Genomic DNA, 8,138 nt, shown 5'->3' with positions numbered 1-8,138 from the left:
TTTTGGACCCTGAGGACTTAGCATTATGTTGAAGACAATACCTTCACAGAGACTGAACTTCTGTCCTGAGCCACCTGCGGTTGAGAAATCTCCACTATTTTTTTAGGATTTCAGCTTAATGCAGTTTAACCTTTCTGCACTAGCTGGGTGTGAAAACTGAAGCACTGGTTACAGCAAGAGACACTGGTCATACATTATTTCTTTGTCTAGAAAATCCAAAAAGCAACTTGCTTTTCAAAACTCCATATTTTGCTGTGGGCTTTATATGCACAGAAGAATATATTTGAAGAAATGAGAAAAGTATATATAACATACATACATACATATATATACATACATGTATATATACACATACATATATATATAAACATGCATATATATATAAACATGCATACATATATATAAATATATAAATATAAATATATATATATAATATTTATAAATATATTAAATATTTATTTTTAGAAATATATAAAAATAAATGCAATTTGTGGTTCTTTAAAGGCATAGTGCAAAGGGATTTAGACCCAGCATGTACTTGGAGCATTGGTCTATTCACAAACTTAATAGTCTACAAGGAAAAAATATGTGTTGCATATTTTCTGCATACTATTTCAATATGTAAAACTGAATGTAATTTCTGCACTTGTTCTGTTGGTTTATGATACTAATTACAGTATTAGCTGGGTCCAAAATTTTTGCTGAAATAATGATGTCAAGAAGGAGTCTATAACACACAGCTCTCAGAAACACAGTTGAGCTTGCAAATGCTTTCGGGCCGGCAAAATTGTTCTTGGTGTTGCTACTTCTGCTCAGAAAGCTGGAACAAGCTCTAGTTGGAAATCATGCAAGCAATGACTCTCCATGATGGTTTGCCAGAATTTCTTTACAACAAAAAAACCACTTCTAGTGTAGAGAAAGAGTTTGCAGTTGATTTTTTTTCAGCAATGTCTTACAATTCTGCGTTGTATTTGCATGTCTTGACCCTAATGACATTCTAGTTAAAAGTAAAAACATTCCTCACTGCTTGGCTTGATTTAGCACAGAAATTAGATACAGTTTGTTTAAAAAAGAACTTTTAATTATAGCTCAAAGTAGAGTGAAATGGCATAAAAACTGATGTCATGGTCCAAAAATACTATTCTATTTTGAACATCTAAACAATGTCTTGTCTTATAAATGTTCAGATTATCATAAGAGAGAATCAAAAGAACACTGAAAGTGCTCTTTTACAGATTGGGCAAAATCTATAATAATTTAATTAACAAAAAGATGCCCTCTAAAGATATGTTTGCTGATAAAATTGAGATATTGTTGAATACTTGTCTAAAAAGGAGTTAGCAAACATTTTCCTTTTTATCCAGCTGCAGTCAATTAAGTAGTACAAGAAGACTATGAATGAATATGAGTTAAAGTTGTCTGTGGTAAATATAACACATAAGTCAAGCATTTTCAGAAACGTTATACCTGAGAATGTACTCAAATCTACCACCAATTTCTGCAAAAAAAGTTTGTTTTCAAGGTCTTTTCTAGACACATATAGTTATGATGATGCAATTTAATGTAGTCACATCAGTGATGTAACACTGATGTTACAAAGCCAGGGTAACAGCTTTCTGGTTAGTACCCCTGCAAAGGGAATCACACAGACAATGCACAAGTAGTCCTAAGCCATTGTTCCCAGTCCACAAGTGAGCTGATACTGATGCGAGCGCCTTGGGTGGAAGTTGGAGCGCACTCAAGAGCTAGTGCCAGGAAGAAACACTTTTTTGAAACACCTAATAGTGCAGAGCTTCCTGAGGTCAGACCCTTGCTGCAGCTGTAGGAGAGGTAATCCCATACTATCTTTTACTGGTGGGGATCCATCTCTACCCCATCACCTTCTCCTGCCCCAAAGTGCAGACTGCTTGACAAGGTACTGCATCTGCCAACAGCAGATTCAACATTGATGAACAGAGACAAGTATTACCTGTGTCTCCTTTAGTATGTCTGTGAAAAAAGGAGATGCAATTTATCTCAAACATTTGGTAGAAGGAAATTAAAAAATTTATGTGAAATCATAGTCTAGCTGAAGGAACTGAAAACAGAAGCAGAGGCTATAAGTTGTCAGCTTTAAAGATGTAGAAAACAACTGCAGGGGCTGCAGTCTACAATGCTCCTTGCTGACAGCGGCGTAAACTTAAGCAAACCTGTTCTCCATCTCCCTTTTTTGTATTACAGTAATACTTCACCTCAGCAAGTTCCTGGCCTGGATCTGCATTGTGGCCATGCACATCTCTGCCTAGCACAAGAGAGGGGAGATAGCCAAGCACAAGTAGGTCAAAGACAGAGTAGCACAACAACTTTGAGAATAGGTAGTGTTGAGACATCACAGAAATGCAGGGATGTGGAAGGCATCCTACCTGTCTTCTGTTGCTGCTGGTCCAGCGTACCAACACCTACTACACTCTGTCTCACTGGGTTACAAGCACTCCTACAGAATTAAGTGTGGCAGTGTGCACCAGTGGAGAATTCACTAACAAATACAGTTCCTGGGCTTGCTGCCTCCATCAGAACACACTCTTCACTCCACATCATCATTAATGGAAGGATGACTGTTCAGGCAAGGTACTACAGGTATTACAGAGGGAGGTTTTCAATAAGAAACTGAGAGGGCATCTGCAACCCGCAGCCTTTGTGCTATGTTGGTTTTGATGCAAAGAAAGGAGGGAAGCTTCAGGGAGGAATATATATCACCCAGCTGACAAGACGTCATTGGCAATGCCAGGAGACATACTGGAAATGAAGATAGCACACACTAGAGATGCTCAGTACCTGTTTTGGGAGGCAAACACCTAGCTCTTACATTGCCCTCACTCTTCACAGAACACAAAAAAGGGCACTTTGTACCCAGAGACACTGTGGTACAAAGAAACTTCACCAAATTTCTCCAGTTGAGTAGTGCAAGGCAGGGTCCCAAATCCCAGTGCCATATCACAGTTGCAGGTTCCTTTTTTTTCCCACTGAGCAAGGAGACTTGCAGACCTGCTTAAGACTGTGCCAGTCACAGCAAAGGGATATGAAACATAGCTGGTAGTGATACAGATCTAGACAAATGCATGTTTGTACTGTGTCTCCATGTCCAAATATTTTGTTAGTTTTACTTTGGATTTATTTACAGAGGAAACTCATTAATTGTATTTGTCCACCTTGTGATTTTTTAGGCATCTAAAGGAAATGCCTGTTAATCTTTGAGACTAAACAGCATATGCAACTTTCATATAATGTCAGCCACCTAAAAGTGAGATATCTGCCTGAACCAGTTGTCTAGATTCCCTGTGATGAGGAGAAAGACATCTCCAAGGACAGTTCATCACACCTGCAACAGGCTGCGTGACTATCTCTCCAGAGATGCCTGCATTTCTCCAATGGATATAGACAGCAGCTAGTTATCTAGATTAGACCCACATGAATCTTAAACTCAGTTGGCTCATTTCAATAGCGATCCTACCTTCATTAAAGAAATAAGAGAAACAAAACTTAATGAGCTGTCAATCAATAACATATTATCCATTATAGCTAACCACACAGCAATATGACATGAATACAGAATGAATGGACATTTGATGTGCTGATCCAGGACCCTGTTACTGCTTTGAACATAGGCTGCAGTTTTCTGTTTTATCAGTGACTGGTACTATCAGCCAAACTAACCCAGGGACTGCAATGTGTTACTAGTTCTAGATATCACCAAGTGTTTGTTTGCAGGATTTCTGAAGTGTTTGGAAAGGAATTTGACATGCTTAAGTTCTTTCAGGCTTTCAAGGGTCAAAATGACACATGCTTGATCATATGATTGCGTTAGGGAAATTGAGAAATCATCTGTCGAAGATGAAAGTAAAATTCTAGAAATTATTCACAAAATTTTGTGCATGTTTCTGCTTATCAGATGTACAGAGGCTGTGCAGTGAGAATTATTAACATGGCATTAGAGATCTATAGATAAAAATGCCCTCAGATTTAACCCCAGGTTGAGACTCTGACTCAGATTCAGCAAACACCTCTTAAATTTGCCTTTGAAATGAGCTACTCTACCATGTTATTTGATTTCTTGTCACTGTCATAAATTCAGTACATGTTGTCATACACTATTGAGTGGACATTTGCCATATCGTAATTGCTATACTAATTTCATCCTCAAAGCCCCAAAACAAATTATTGACTTCTGACACAGGAACTCGAGCAAAATCTGGGAGGGAAGAACTGCCTGATCTCTGAGATGTAGTGAGATAAGCAAAATGTTCTGGGCTGACATCTGTGGTAACAATGGGCCGTATGTGGGCTGTACAGGGAGAGCTGGTAACACATCCAAGATCATGCATTTAACAGATTGTACCTGTAACTAACATTTAACATTTGTATAACATTTAATATAAGGACAAAGAAAGGCGGTAGCAACAGCAGCCCAGACTGAGTAGAGAACAATCAGCCAGCTGACCGGAGGCAGGGGAAATAGCTCCAAGATAACCAAGATATTCACTTCTAGGAAGAGCTGGCTGCTGCCTTCCATTGTTTTAACCACCCTGACTATTTATGGGATCCAGCTACAATGAGGAAGTCACCTGTAAGTACCTTCACACCTGGCTTCAGATAGAGGCATCATGGCATTTACTTTCTATTTTGGCTCCTGTAAAATGAGTGTGTCTGCTTGTGTGAAGTGCTGAAAGCCAGTGTAAGTTCCTTCTCACTGCTTGTTCTCATTGCTTTTCCTTCCTCACTTTGGCAGTAGACCTGTTTCAAAGCCACACAATAAACCAGATCACAAACTAGATCAGGGCTGAAAAATAGCCTTTTCTGTGGTTCCTCAAAATATCTGTGGCAGATACAGCTAGCAACAAAGATCTAGCAAGTAAAAGTGCCTCAGAAGGGGACAGAATCAGGGAGAAAAGGGTCAGGAACTTCCCAAACCTATTTCATGATTTCATGGCCAGTGTCTCACAAACCCATGTGATGAACACAGGCCTGAATAAGGCAGGAGTAGTTCAGGATGGAGGCAGATACAGAAACCTTGCTATCAACTGTGAGAGCAGAGGCCCAGTGGATGCACCTCCCCTCAGCAAGAAAGGCTGTAAGCCTAGAGGGGTAATGGGCTCATAGGATGCAAAGCTGACATTTACATTTGCGTTATTTCCAACACAGAGCAGATGGCAAAGAAGTGCTCTGTAATTTCTATCTGAACCCCAAAGAATCCAAAATCTCTATTTCAGTTGGTCACTTTTGCATCCTAAAGCTGTGTGCTGCCAAGTGACAACAGCTCCCTCCTCGAAGGCAGCTGCCTTTCACAGCAGGAGATGGCTCTACAGGCAGTTAATTAAGGACTCCGACTTTAAAATATAAATGTCTGTAAGATTTATAACAGGCAAAAGTGAAGTCAGGGCTTTTCCACTGCAGGTACAAAGAGTTGATGAGCTCTGAAACGCAACTTGGTGCAGCCGCTGGAGGTCACCTCCTAATAGCAAGGTCCTTTGAGCTTGGGAACTGGGACACAGGCTGGAACCTGGCATGGTCCCTAACTGGGATTAGGCATTTTCTAGCAGTGCTCTTGAATTTGGAAGCAGGAACAACACACAAGAGGGAACTTTAACACAAAAGGGAAGCTTATGACAACCAGGACAAAACCAGATACGTATTTAGATTTTGTTTTGTTTTTTACACTGATGCAGTGGTTTATATTGCATATCAGACAAATATGTAGAGAAAAATGTTCAGAAACATCTCGATAAATTGCAAACCTGAGTAATAATTTCAATATCTCCTCTCTAAAAGAGCTCAGATAAAATAGGGAAACGATCCCAGAAAACATATCCTGAAATTAATTTGTCTGAATTTGAGCATACTGCACTGATATGGCCCTACTAAATATGCTTACTGAGAAGAGGAGGAGAAAAATAGAGGAGTATCCATCCTATTTAAACTAACGTCTCACCTTAAGGTCCAAATTCCCAAGCCTTCAAAATCTAGTTTTAGATTTATCTTTCTGATTATTCAGCCTGGACAAACTAAGTAATCAAAATGCAAATTTATCAAGGTGCTATCCCAGGCCTTTCCGGGATGCTGGGCATTGAGCATTCATCACAGAGGAAAGTGCCCACAAAAGCTCACTTATGCTACATAACAGGCTACATACTGAAATTTCCATCCCTGCACAAACTCAATTTGAAAACTCTTATCAAAAAGACCGAAAAAATACCTTCTACAGGCAAAAAAAAAAAAAAAAAGAGGATTGGATATTAAATGTGCATGACCTTCGTAAAGGGGAGGCACCTTTGATGATCCTTAGCTCTTCCAGTGGTATGTATGTCTACCAGCACTGTGGGCTTGGGGGTTGTAATTTATACTGCATTTGCAAATATAGAAAGCTGGGAAAAAAAAGCCCCCAAAGCTTTTGGCAGTACAAGATAGCTGTTAGAAAACGGAATAAGACTGACAGGAAAATAATCTCTTTGAGTCTTTTGGTTACCAAGAACTCTGAAGTCAGATAGTAATGAAAGCCTAAATACATACATACCTGCTGTGTGGTTCCCTAAGACACTACAGCATTGCCTTGGTAAAGGTTATCTACCCTACAGAGAGGAGGGGTAACAGCATCTACATTTTAATTTAGCAGGGGTTACTCAGAAAGGTTGCAGAAGCAGAAGTGATAGGAAATGGAGAAGCTGTTACGTCTGTGGATACTTCAGGTATTTGCAGCAAACTGCAAGCCTGACTTTGCCAGTCATGGAAGTTACCCATTCACAGATGGAGAAGCTAACTAAAAAGTGTCTTGCTCTCTAGTAAGTTCAGCTACTCATGCCCATCCTGGGAACAAAACTGAGCAGAAACTGAGACAAACTTTGTGGAGAAGCAGCTAGGAAGACCAGGCTTCTGGGTCTTTCTATGAAAAACAGTAAATTGGTCACATGTGCAGCCTGTTTACTATTTTAAGAACTGTCTTCCCTGATATAAATAATATCCACTTTTAAGGCCAAACACTGATATCCTTGTTTCAGACACGGTGGCAGGGTGGTGACAAATCCATTTTGCTTTGTACGAGGAGACACGCAGAGCAGGCACTGCAGATGGGACTGCAGGAGAGAGTGGAAGCCTCATATGATGCTCCCCTGACAAAGGCTGAGGGCTCCAGGATAGATGTGACAGAAGCACTGGCAAGAAGAGTCAAAAAAAGGCCACTTGCCCATAAAACACAACTCAGGTTAGTAACAAGTCTTAAAGCTGAAAAGGGGGAACCAACAGATTTCTGCAAAATGCACACACAGAAACAAACCAGTACCTAAAGAACTTTAGAAATACCTTGTAAAGCAAAAAAAGGACCCGCACAATTTATGATAAACCTAAAGAATGCTATGTTAAAATAGGTTAAAGAAAGATACTTTGAGAGACATTCTGACAAACAAGACCTGATTAAAACTCCAAGCCTTTCAGTTTATCTACTCAAGAACATAGGCAAGTGAAATGTCCTGGTCTCCCTACCACAGTTTTTATATAAATCATCTCAATCAAGGGATTTCCTTTGCTTTTGTTTTAGTTTTCTTCTTATTTGATCACCAAATTTACATGCAAAATACTGCAGTTTGGCAAAAATGCCAGAGGAGTCAACTGGATCTCATGCGGTTTTAATGACCTCTGAAGAAAATGCCCGACAAGCCCTTCTCTAGCCATTTATTGAGATTTCAGATATGGAAAAGCACTGTGAGAAAACACAGAAGAACTCTTTATGAACTGCAAAGAAAAGTTAGTTCTTGTCATGAGATGCAGAGCATGGATATGCTTTCAGCAACGGAGGCATTAATATCCTGTTGGAAGTGGGCAGAGAGGGCAAGGACAAGGCTCTCTGGGTCTGCAGCCCAAACCTGCCACATGTGCAAAAGCCAGGGAAGGACGGGTAGGGCAGCAAGCTGGGAAGGGAGAATGCATTTCAGTAAGCCTCATCAGCTGTTTCTCCACAATTATTTTGATTATTGAATTCATTTAAAAAGAAACAAACAAGCAACAATAACAAAAAACAGCAACAAAATGAAGTAAGACAAAACAACACTTGAAAAGACCTAAGTTGCTGCACAGAGTCAATTTTCAACAGTGGACTGTGCAAACAGAGCTGC

This window comes from Pithys albifrons, chromosome 5 (genome assembly GCF_047495875.1).
Source record: "Pithys albifrons albifrons isolate INPA30051 chromosome 5, PitAlb_v1, whole genome shotgun sequence".
Taxonomy (NCBI): domain Eukaryota; kingdom Metazoa; phylum Chordata; class Aves; order Passeriformes; family Thamnophilidae; genus Pithys; species Pithys albifrons.
The sequence above is the reverse complement of the archived record's forward strand: the minus strand, read 5'-3'. Positions refer to the sequence as shown.